Source organism: Protopterus annectens, chromosome 2.part2, assembly GCF_019279795.1.
Source record: "Protopterus annectens isolate FY-2018-M chromosome 2.part2, PAN1.0, whole genome shotgun sequence".
In the NCBI taxonomy this organism is placed as follows: Eukaryota; Metazoa; Chordata; order Ceratodontiformes; family Protopteridae; genus Protopterus; species Protopterus annectens.
In genome coordinates, this window is record NC_056730.1 from 191,872,511 (window position 1) to 191,885,229 (window position 12,719).

Here is a 12,719-nt window from a genome sequence, read left to right on the forward strand (position 1 = left end):
GTGTGTGTGTGTGTGTGTGTGTGTGTGTGTGTGTGTGTGTGTGTGTGTGTGTGTGTGTGTGTGTGTGTGTGTGTGTGTGTGTGTGTGTGTGTGTGTGTGTGTGTGTGTGTGTGTGTGTGTGTGTGTGTGTGTGTGTGTGTGTGTGTGTGTGTGTGTGTGTGTGTGTGTGTGTGTGTGGTGTGTGTGTGTGTGTGTGTGTGCGCGCGCATGTGTCTATCTATATGTATCTCTCTCTCTCTCTATATATATATATATATATATAGATAGATATATATGTCTATGTCTAATTTATATCATCTGTCTACATCTTTCTGTATGCCTGTGTATGTGTGTGAGAAAAATATTGTTTTTAATGTTTGTTGAAATAATGGTTGTACTGTTTAGCTGCAAACACTTCAGTGCCACCATGACCAAAGTGAATGCTTTTGTTCATTTAATGATGTTGGAAAGACTGACCTCTTCATTTAGTTGCAGTGATAGTTCTACTGTGAAATGATCTGAAACTAAGAAAAAAATATACTTTTGTTCTAGCACTTTTTCTAAATTTCTTCATTTCAGAAAAATCTCAGTTCAAATTCCATTTCTTGCGAAAATATACACTGTATGTTATACATGAACAGTTATCTGAAATGTGACCTACTTCAGTATCTTCTTTCAGATCAAGATTTCACATGGATGATATAAACACAGCACAATTGTTTATTTTGCTGAGACTGTTACCCCTTTTCATAATACAGTCCTGCTGTGTATCTCTATGTTATCTCAATTATGAATAAACATTCTTGGCTTTTATGACAGCATCTGCAAGTTTTGTGTAGTATGATCTCCATCTAATTCAGCCATGAAATTCAGGCTGCAGAGACTTAATCTAATGTAAAAGTCTGAATGGCTTGAGCAATGAACTGCTGTTAGTAACACATCACCACAAGAACATTACATAATTAATTTTGTTTTATAAAAGACAATGCCCTACATTATGGCTTTATGCCAAAAGATGAAGAAGAAGATGAAGAAGAAGAATTCTTAAAATTGCTCTTTAACCATTTATGATCCATCTTTCAGCTGATGATTACTTCATATAATTTTTTTCACCCTGTCTTAACTAACAAGAGCATCCCATAATGTTAGTCATTTAGTAACATGGCAGTTCTGTGATTTAGTCTTTACATATGTCTATGTTCTATTTCATAGATTCGTTTTTGTCTTACACCTTTATTTAAAACATTTAGAACTTAAATTGTATAAAGCTGGGGAGTGGTACTTCATTCTGCCCTGGAACTACTGTGGTATAAAGTTGCAATGTGTATTTCAGAGGTGTGAGCATTACTAGTACACCATGGGTGGAGCTATAGAGATTGAAACAATGCTGCAGAATTCAAGTCACCCTTGATTGCATTGTATAATAAGCTTTTGAAATTACAGTAGCGTTCGACTTGCAAATAACTAAATTATTCTTCTTAAAATGTTTTGAGCTTTTCATCCTGGGCCTCTGCTGAAAATAGGCACCGACCCAGTCAGACTCTTCCAATAATCAAATAGCAATAAATAAGTCAGTCAGTAAGTAAATAAATAGATGCAGTTGGTATTCATCCATCCATCCATCCATCCATCCATCCATCCATCCATCCATCCATCCATCCATCCATTTTCTCTTCTTTTCTAAACTGTTTGCCCTGCTGAGTATCAAGGCATTGGGAAGCATGAACAGGTAAGAGCAGAGTTCTCTATCTTTAGCAATGGGCTGTAGCTCATCCTGTGAAACCCTTAGCATTCCTATGTAGGTGAATGATATAATCTCTGTAGTGTATCCTGGATCTTCCCTGTATAGGTTACGTCTAATTTGCTTCCTTGTCCATGTTGTATTATGAGTAAGTTCCCAAATCACTTCATCTGGCTCCTCTCAACCTTGAATAGCAAAGACTGTACAGCAAAATTCACCTGGATGGTTGAGCTCCTCACTGTTTGACAGCTTGCCCAGTAACACTCTGAAGGAATTTCATTTTTGCTACTTGTATCCTCTGCCAGATTTTTTGGTTATTATGCAAAATTCATAACCATAGGTGAGAGCTTCAACCTATTGATCAATTCTCACTTAAATAGTCTGGTGCAATGTGTGCACTAATGCAGTCACTGTGTGTTCTGAAGATTAGTCCCCTGATAGCCTCTGCTCTCTTACACATGAAAAAGATGCCATGATATGTAAACGGTTCAGTTTTAGGTAACGTATCCTCTGTCATCTGCAGAGAATGAGCACTATTTTCCAGAGCAGAAATATGACCTCTGATTTTGTGGTGCTGATTTTCACCTCTTCTGCTCCACAGTCATCAGCAAACTGGTTCAGTGGATGCTGGGAATCACAGTCAATTGAAATCAACAAGACAATCAGTGTACAGGATACCATGTGAACCTCGACTGCACCTTAATATCCAGTCCATGGAAATCACAAGCAGGGGGAGGAGACAAGACACAGCTTTCAATATTTGATGTTCCAATATATTAATTTAAAAAAAAAATCCAACTTTTATAAGTTATCAAGGAGTCTGAAACCGAAAAAGAAATGTGGGTCACTCGGCCATTTATCCTTTTTGAGTGCATTCAACTTAAAACTTAAAATAAGAACACAAACTCATCTGTTCATACAAGCAATGAATATCATGCAGGAATCACTCTGGGACCCTTTGTTGTTGTAATACGTTCCAAAAGACTTTCCAAGGTACATATTCCCATACCTTCACCAGGTACACAAAACATGCAGACAGTCCGGGCAAACTTCCACAGCCCCTACAATGGAAACTCCTGTAATATCCATACAAGGGCATAAAGCTAATTGGCTGTACCCTGGCCAGAATGAAATCTGCAATGCTTCTGCTTTTTCAGACAGTTCGCTATGCACTGACATTTTCCTTTTAGCATTCTGGCATAGGCTTTCTCAAAAAGGCTGAGTGCCTCATATGCATGTATCCCTTAATACATTCTCCTGTCCCCATTTTTGAAAACTGAGATCATCAACCTAGTTTAACAGTCCAAAGGTACTGCATCAGCCTTCCAAGCTACATTGAAATGATAGGTTAACCACATGTCCGTAAAAACATTGAGCACCTATAGCATTTCATATAGATCTCATCCTCTGTGACAGACTTGTCACGATGGAACTGTTTAACTATCACACTGACCTCATCTGCAGAAATAAATCGAATTCCAACATACACTTCTGGCAGTATGTCCTCTAAGGACTGAAAGCCTATTAATTTGAGGAATTCCTTGAAGAGTAGCTTTTAACTCCCAGCAATGCTGACAGACACTAGAGTCACTGATTCTAAACCATTAATGAAAATAAAAAGACTGGACAGTTTTCGTTTCCCCTCCCTGCATGACTGAATAGTTTACCAAACCTCTTTGAAGTTACTTAACATAATTCAGTTAAGATAACCAGATTCTCCAGCTTGAGTATCTTAACGTAGCAGCAGATGTCAGCGATTATCCATCAGTAGAGTTACTCTTGGTAAAGATAGTCCTTTTGTAGAAAACCCCATTTATAGGGCAGTTGCCTATTCTCTTATGCAACACAATTATTTGAGTATTGTGTTATGTTCCTCATACATTATTTTGAAATTAATAAGCTGTTAGCAGGGTTCAGCACAGGTATTGTCTTGTCTGTGGTAATGAATCTGCTCTTTTTGAATTCCCTAAATATGTTTGGTCCAAACTAGTTCAGAGAAACAAGTGGTTTCCACCTTTTTAGGCCAGACAAAAGCCTTTGAAACTGATAATTAAACCCTGTTTTTCTTCCAGCTGAAACACAGTGGCCTTTCCTTGCACTACATAAACTGGTTTAAAACTGGTTTAAAAGCTGTCCTAGTGGGAGCACTCAAATAGTCAAATGGAATGAGGCCACAATCTAGGCTCATTAGTGGTAGAGTTCTGTAGGATTTCATACTGAGATCTTTATAGTTTACTAAATTTGTAAATGGTATGTCCCTGACTATGATCAGTCTGTTAGTCTAATATGCAACCGATTCTGAAATACTTTGTTTTGATCTTAGACTCAAAGAAGTAACTGCTGAGTACTCTGCTTAAAAGCAATTTTCTTCAAGTTACGTATTGGATAGAATAGAAAGGAATCATCTAGTCTCCACACAAACACTATAAAAACAAAAAAACATGATATTTTCACCTAGTGTAACAGACCCTGACCTGCATTCATAGATAATTTAGCAAAATGTGCAGACAAATTAGTAGATGTAGCTTTGGCACATGGACAGTAAACAATTTATTATTTATTTATTGATTTCCAGTTTGATGACCAGGGAAGTCCACTGGCCCTAGTGAGCCTGTTTTCAGTGGAGGACCAGGGAGAAAAGCTGCAAAATACAATAACGAATGTCTATGGAATTCTAACAAGAGCAATCATAGGTTAGTACTAGGCTAACTGCTCCTGTGGGCTATTTTCAGCCTAGCCAATTACCCCATGTGAGACTCAAACCCTGCACCTTATGTTTGTAAGGTAAACACCTTAACCATTATGCCAACCTCCCACCCCTTATGCCAACCTCCCACCCCCAATCAGGGTATTATCGTAACAATCAGAACAATAACATAGTAAAACACACAATAACATCGCAGCAACATAGCAATAACATAGTGAAACACACAATAACATTGCAAGTCATACATATGGTTGCATTCAGACTGATAACAGTAACTAGACAGATGAATTTCCTAGATAATAATGAATAACAGTGTGGCTATATTGGTCCATGATTTGATATTAGAAAGTATTTTCAGGTAGCAGTGAGGAACAGGAGTGTGAAGGGATATGGTTAGGCTGGAAGGTTATAGGAGCATTCCCATTAAGAGTAAAGGTAGTAATGGTAGCGTTTTCAAGTTTTCAAGTTTCAGTTCGGAGAAATACACAGTCTGCTTGTATAATGAGTAAAATTGAGTGTTAATCAGTTTATGGAAATGATTGCATAATGTTAAAGAAATTAAGAATTACGTGCAAATGAGGCACATAGATTATACAAATTATGACACCATACACGTGATGTGATTCAGAAATATATAATGTTCACTGTGCTGTGCTGCAAGCCTCTTCTGATCACTGGGGTGTTTCCTATGAATATGGTAGGAGTTGCAATAGCTATAACCAGACCAGATATGTTAGTGCCATTCTTTGGAGTCTGCACTCAGGACATTGTGCTTCACGGATATCCATGCCCCTGGAGAAGGTACCATCACTGCCTGTTGTACCAGCACCTAATGGATCAGCAGATAGCAGAACAGATAGGGGGTAGACATGGAGATCATAAGATGCTAGTCACACAAAAATGGAATCAGAGGGATGTGTAGAATTCCCATCCCACTAGACACAAAGCTATGTGTAGCACTAACCAATGTAGCTGCAGAGAACTTTCAGCAACCATGTCGTGCATTTTACAACATCTGCCTTTTGGATCCTATGCCACTTCCTCAGCATGTCAAAGAATATATCCTGACCACCTGGACTGCAGGGTACAGAACCAGAACTATGTACGTGTTTTACAACATAGCTCATTTTTCTGAGGTCCTAGAAAGTATAGATTACACAAACATTCCCTAAAGGTCCCACCTGGTCCACAAGGGTTGAGCTGCATCAGGACAAAGGACTTCTAGTCTCTCAATTACTAGGTGGTGAGCAATACCCAGGGCATTATATATCATGTGCTATTGCATTACTCTGGTAATTCCCATGATTTACACTTATGGCATATATTTGACTATACCACTGGTTTGAACGTTTAGACAACTGAAGGCATATTTTCACAGGTTGAGTGCTGCAGTATGCAATAGACACCTGCAACATGATGCAAAATGGCACTGTGTAAACAGCTACAGTAGCAAGGAAGCATTATTTTAGGACCCATCATAGCAGTATGATCAGCAATGGAAGAGCAGACTGTTGAAACTAGTGACAAAGACATGGCAGTGATGCCATGGGAGATGCAGAGGTGGGTGCAATACACTGTGGTGCTGATGTAGTGGCATCTGCTTTACAATTATGGGTCATGAAAAACACAGTACTGAATAAAATGAAACGTGTTATCATACCATGATATTCAAGGCAGCCTATGGATTGACCATGCTATGCATTAGAAGTAACCATTCCCATGCAGATCAAGATGTGGGCAAGGCACAGTTGTTACCACTCAAACAGGTAGTTGGGTGACACAGTGACAGCTAACAGTAATACTATAATATGGAGTAGGGTCATGACAGATTAATTTAAAAGTCACATACTGTGCTAGGAGGTAGTGAGGAATCAGGAACTTTGTCTTAAAGGGTTTGGGGGAGGATCTTACATCTCAGGATCACTAGCCTGCATTCTCAGGTATTCATATGGTCCATGGGAATTAAGATGTAAAACTATATGATTCAATACAGACACCCTGATAGGGTGTCCCATGTCAGAAGCTTACAGAGCTTTGTCACCCATAACTATCTGTAAGCAGGTGTAGTGTTCCATAGCACCATTTCTGAGCAGCCTTGTGAGGATTCCATTTTTCAAACCAAATAGTAGCAGTGTCCACAACTAGATGTCAGGCTGTGTTGCCATGCCTGGCAGAAAAAATGTCTCAGGAATGGTTTATATGTTCTGAGATGACTTGGCATGTTTTCAACCACCTCTCATCTGGGCATCCTATGTCCATGAACTTGACAAACAGTACAGACAGAGCAGATAGCAATTACCATATGTCACATCAAAGGACCCAAGCTGGAAAGATTTGACACCAGGGGTTACAAGATGTAAACTAGACTTTGGAAATAGGCACTGTCTTTGCATCTTTCAATTTCCTGGCTCTCATTTAGGGGTCTGCCAGCCAAAGTCCTTTGAAAATACTTAAAATTTAGGCATGAAGTAATGTGCTCTGACCAGCTTTCTTCTTTACATGATTAATTAGGGGGCAGGGAGGAGAATCAGCCGGGTTTCACAGAGCTAACATGTTGGCCATATATACCATCCTTATTACAAACTGGCAATGGAAGATACAGGCACTGTTAGAGAGTTTCACTGCGAATCCACCTAGGCAGGCTGGTGGTGACAACAACTGGAAGTAAAGGAGGATTTTGTCGAAGTTTAAATCCCATCCCTATACTTCTGAAAATGACATTTTGTTTTATATGAATGGTTATTGATTTCCAGTGCTTTACCACTTTTCTCTAGATGTTATGATCTCTGCAGAAGCTTTGGTGCTGCCCTGTGCACAGAATCTATGGACATATGTGTCAGAACCATTGTATGACATTTTGAAGGTTAGACTGCCTTATGACACTAAACTCTATAGCACTTTGGACAACCTGACCATACCAAAGTTAGGGGACTGATGCAGGTGAACACAGTAGTTAGGATGTGCATTGCTCTGATATGGAATGAATTTGTGGGCTTCATGAAGATAGAACTGTGTAGATGGTTGTTATAGTACAGTAGACTAGGGCCTGCCTCATTACATAAGGGGAAAGGCTCAGTCAGTTGGAGTTCCTGTATCTAAAATTCAACAGGTAACAATCAAGGGCTTCTGGTCCATGTACTATACAATAACTTAAATATTTATGCATAGATTTAGCATTAAGCAGAGAGATACTAGCCTTTGTTTAAACCCAAGGTCAGGATAATACTTACCCTCCACGGATCCACGGTGGGAAACCTGTGAGAGAGTAGATACTTACCTGGCATGGGGAAATACCATGATGAAGAAGGTGGTTTTTCCAGGGTAAGGCTCTTCCATTGCACTTCAGTTGGTTTGACCCCTGTGATTTCCCCTAATTTGTGAAACTACAAGGCATTCTCTGATCCATTACCCATTCTAGGGATGTAAACCTCATATGTGACATGAACAAAACATGTGGGAAGGACAGGTATGTGTCTCAGAGATTACCCCTTCTCTGGAACATGTGAAACACGGCAATTCCCTAAGACTATTCAAATGCAATTTGGAACAAAGGTTGGGAAATCGTAAATTCACCCCTGGCTTGTTGCCTGTGGCCCTTATGGGCAGGGGGAGTTAGTAGATGTCCTAAGGCAGAGGCATATACCAAAGCCATTCTAGCCTGTGGGCATTGATAACTGGGAAAACTGGGGATGAATAGCTAAATTTTAAAAAGGTCTAGGGCTGTTAGCCTAGTAACCTCCTATGATCCTGTGATCTTAGTACACCTAGCATGCGCACACATGTCCCAGCTGTCAGGATATGATGATATTTAATAATTTTATACATTTTGAAAGTTTAAGTTGCATGAGTTTATTGATACTGAGTAAGGAGTGACTTTGACAATGGGATGTAATTATATGTGGTGCTTTTATTCACAGTTAGGTTTTATTATTATTTATGGTTCTTTGTGAGCTCGTGATATATGTTAGCAATTTCAGTTGTTTGGTGTTCTTTAATAAAGACTTTATAAAATTGTCACCAGAGACACCAGCAGCAATGTCTGCTTCCAGTCCCCATATTCCATGTCATTGTACAGGTGTTGCACATCTCACAGTCTTTCCACAATACTGCTAGTAACAGCTACCTGTGCCTGAATCACTGACCTGATATCTACTGATTTATGTCGAGTGTTGTACCCAGATCAGGGACTGATCTGAAGTCATTGTAGTGTGAAGAATTCCTCCACCTCTCCCTTATAGTGGTTAAGCACACATCAAAGGCAGTGTGAATGTCAAAGGCTGTGTGAGCTGGGATCCTCTGGTAGGGCTAACATTTATAGGAAGGCCACACTATACTAGTGATTTTATTTCAGCCTGTTCATAGGGAATTCTGATGTTAATGGTGTGGATAAGCCCTCCCATAGTAGTGTTACAAACATGAAACTGTGTCATCTGTATATACCATGTGTGCTTACTGTTATCATCAGCTACAGGATACATGCTGACATCAGGGATATGCTATTCTGATGTGCTAATGCCGCCAACAGTAGAAACTTTGAAAGCATGAGTACATGATACCTTTGGCAGCTCTCAGACATGTATCTATCCCCCAGTGACACACATAGTGTTAGACAACTCTACATGTGTATAGGACATGGATACATACTTACCTTGGCATGAGAGCTGATGCAGTTGCAGCTCAGAGGTACTTGAAAGGACAGATGTGTATAAGACCCTTTGTTAATCAGTCCCATTATGAAAGGCGTGCACTGTATCACAGAGATGCAGCACTAGCCTGATGTATCCTCTACTGATACTCAGGTGGTTATTCCTAGCCCAGCTCCTATATGCTGCCCATCTCTGGGTATTAAGGTCCACTTCCCAGACAGGAATAACTGTAACTCCTCCATCTCTGTGAGACATTCTGTTTTTGTGGACTATTCCTCTGATGGACATGTTCTTGGAAATGCCATGCACCTTGTCCTTTAAATGAAATATTGCTTATCCTGTATCACACCTCTTGCAGAGACCTATTGTGAACCTACAGCCTTTACTTCCTGCACCACACCCTGTCACAACTGGTCCTGCTCCAATATACAAATGACACTGTGCCCATGATATGCATACCATACCTGTGGTGGGCCTGTAATTACACCTCATTCTTCTGGTTGGTTACATTTTCCACCAATTGCTTCTCTTCATAAGATCATAGGAGATTACTAGGGTATTTGCCCTGAGGCCCTTATACGCCTAGCCAATAGTTTAGCCCATGTTTAGACAAATCAGCACCCAATGCCCCTGTTCAGCAGGGACATGGGTGGAATCCCGGGGGTATATTTTCTGTTTCCCATCCAGTTATCCAGGTTGTGCTTAAAAAGGGGTAAAGAGATACTCTGCTTAATGTGGAGAGGGAGTCTATTCCATAGATGGAGGAATCTCTGGGAGACAAATATGTCCCACCAACAAGTCTTGTTCATGTCACAGACCAGGCTGAAGCTGCGCGTGTGAGTTACGTGAGTGGAGCTTGACTTGCAGATATGCAGCAGTCTCATCAAGGTGGGGTCTATGATCATCTTGTATGCCAGACAGACGTCATCTCTGAGGAGTCTGTATGAAACTGAGCAGAGGGATAAGACTTTTAGCCTATCTGTATATGGTAGATGTTTGAGGCCCTGGATTCTCCTGGTGAGGAACCTCTGTGGTCTCTCCAGCTGCTGCATGTGCTTTGCAAGGTACATGCCGAAAGGGGCATTGTAGTTGATAATGGGCCTTATAAGGGAGGAATACAGGGATGTTATGACCTCCTTTCCCTGGATAAGATGCCCTCATTTATGAGGTGGGCCATGTAAAAGGCTTTCCATACAACAGAAGCAACATGGAGGTCAAACGTCAGGTTGCTATCCTTACTAACTCTTGGGTGCCCATGGCAAACTTTGTACGCATGTGGGCTACATATCAATGAATGATTGTATCAGGTTGTCTGTGAACATTATCCATCTATGACCACTGACTCCACTTTCCCCATTCTGCAGAGGGTAGCAGGCCCCTGTACCACTGTGCCCAACCACCCCATATACACCCTGCTGTTATAGCATGGGCTTACTACTCCCTCCCTACTTCTACAGCTTTCCAGTTGTTATATGCCTGCTATTTCAAAGTACATATCAGTACAGTTTTGTTAATATGATAAAGTTTATTCAAGGCAAGGTAGTAAAGTAGTACCCATTAGAAGCATTCAGGCATTTGTAATCTAAGTAAATGAAATGGTATAACCTATGCTGCAATATGAATCTATTTTGTTTGCTGGCAAGTGGCATGCTTTCTTTCATTAGAACTGACAAGTTTAAGAAAACTTAAGAGTCCTACTAGGGTAGCCAAGTTTTTCGGAAGTCTATTTGTTTGAATCAGAGGATTTGACCAGTTCTGTGAAACCTAATTTACTCAAAGGGTTTACTGTAAGATAATTATCTATTTATGTCCAAAGTGCAGTAGCCCTGCTGTTGAGATTGTTAGTAACAGCAGTGCAGGGAGCTACAGGGGGTGGTGGATAGTGCCCCCCACAGAAGTACAATTTTTTAGAGTCCAGATAACAAACTTTTATCTCTGTATTGTATACAATGCAAGTAAAAAAAAAACTTTGTCATTCAGACCATACAATGAAAAAGTGCATAGCTGAATGAAATTATATTTCTTCAAGCTCATGGGTAAACATAACACAGAAAAAGAAAAACACATAAACACATGAAATAATATACACACACACAACACAGAGTCCAAGCCAAACAAAGCTCCATCTCCACAATGGAAAATCTCAGTCCAGTTCCACCAACCCAACAAAAACAAAAATCAAATATCCTGATCAGCACATATCCAGCAGACAAACGGGTTCCTTCATCCATCCTCAGTTCTACTCTCCATCCGGAGGCCTGAATGGCCATGACAGGTCAACAATCACAGTCTCCATTGTCCTCCAAGATCACCCTTCACCATCCATATTGTCCAAACCTCATGTCCGCACCAGTATATCGGTCCAGTTCCCTCCATCAAAACTACATCCAGATCCAGCACAATACCATCTGACACCAACAGACACCATCAGACACTTGGATCTCCACCATCCGCACCTCTCAGCGCACCTCCCACACATAGGTCTGAACAGCCGCAACCAGACCAACCATCCCAGCCACTCCAGCTGCTCTCAGCTACTCCAAACAAGTCCAACGGTCTGAATTGTCCAACAGACACCATGGCTGCATCTTACTACACATCTGGCCACAGGAAGACTCCAAAAGAAAAATGGACACGTATCAATACATACTGACAACTCCTGCATGAGCATGGCACGAACAACAAAAGGAACAATGGGAGTGGAAGAGGCAGCTGCCACATAAGGAACTGCCATCTTGTCATCACCCAATACTCACCGAATGCAATAAGTATCTTGCAATACACTTGGATACCATGAAAAATATGTATGTTGTAACTAAAAGTAAGATTAAGTCATTAATTTTAATTTGAAGGTATTATTGTAAATGGAAAATAAAATAGGTACTTCAAATAAATATATATATATATATATATATATATATATATATATGTGTGTGTGTATGTGTGTGTGTGTGTGTGTGTGTGTGTGTGTGTGTGTGTGTGTGTGTGTGTGTGTGTGTAAATATATATATATATATATATATATATATATATATATATATATATATATATATATATATATATATATATATATATATATATATATATATATATACACACAATGACATATCCACTAAATATGTATGTATATACAAACATATCTCTCTCTCTCCCTAAACTACAGTCCGAGTCACTACACACACTACCCTACCCGACCCTAACTCCGAACTATCACACACTCAACTTGCTTGTCGGGTCGTTTTTTCTCTCGGTCTTCTATGTGTCAGAAGTGTCGGTTCGGTTATAAAGGGGGCCCATATATATATATATATATATATATATATATATATATATATATATATATATACACATATAAATATATATATATATATATATATATATATGGGTCCCTATCAAATGATAGAAAGCTCATTTGATAGAAATTCATTTCACTGACACCATAAGATAGAAAAAAACTCATTTGACTGAAACTCAAAACACTGAAAATGTTATATGCTCTTTTCCCCATGGTAGTGTGATCCTGGAGTTAGTATATATAGTTAGGGGGAGTGTGGGGGGCACAGCCCCCCACAATGGAGGGTGTAGCCCCCCATAGTTTATGTAAATATTTTCTCCAGTTATTCATTGTAGTTATAAGTATCCATGT

General features: G+C 39.8%; 1 pseudogene; it reads left to right on the forward strand.

Annotated features, from left to right (window-relative positions):
* Positions 1-7,696: 7,696 nt before the first annotated feature.
* On the forward strand, positions 7,697-7,830 carry LOC122796069 (annotated as a pseudogene).
* The last annotated feature ends 4,889 nt before the right edge of the window (positions 7,831-12,719 follow it).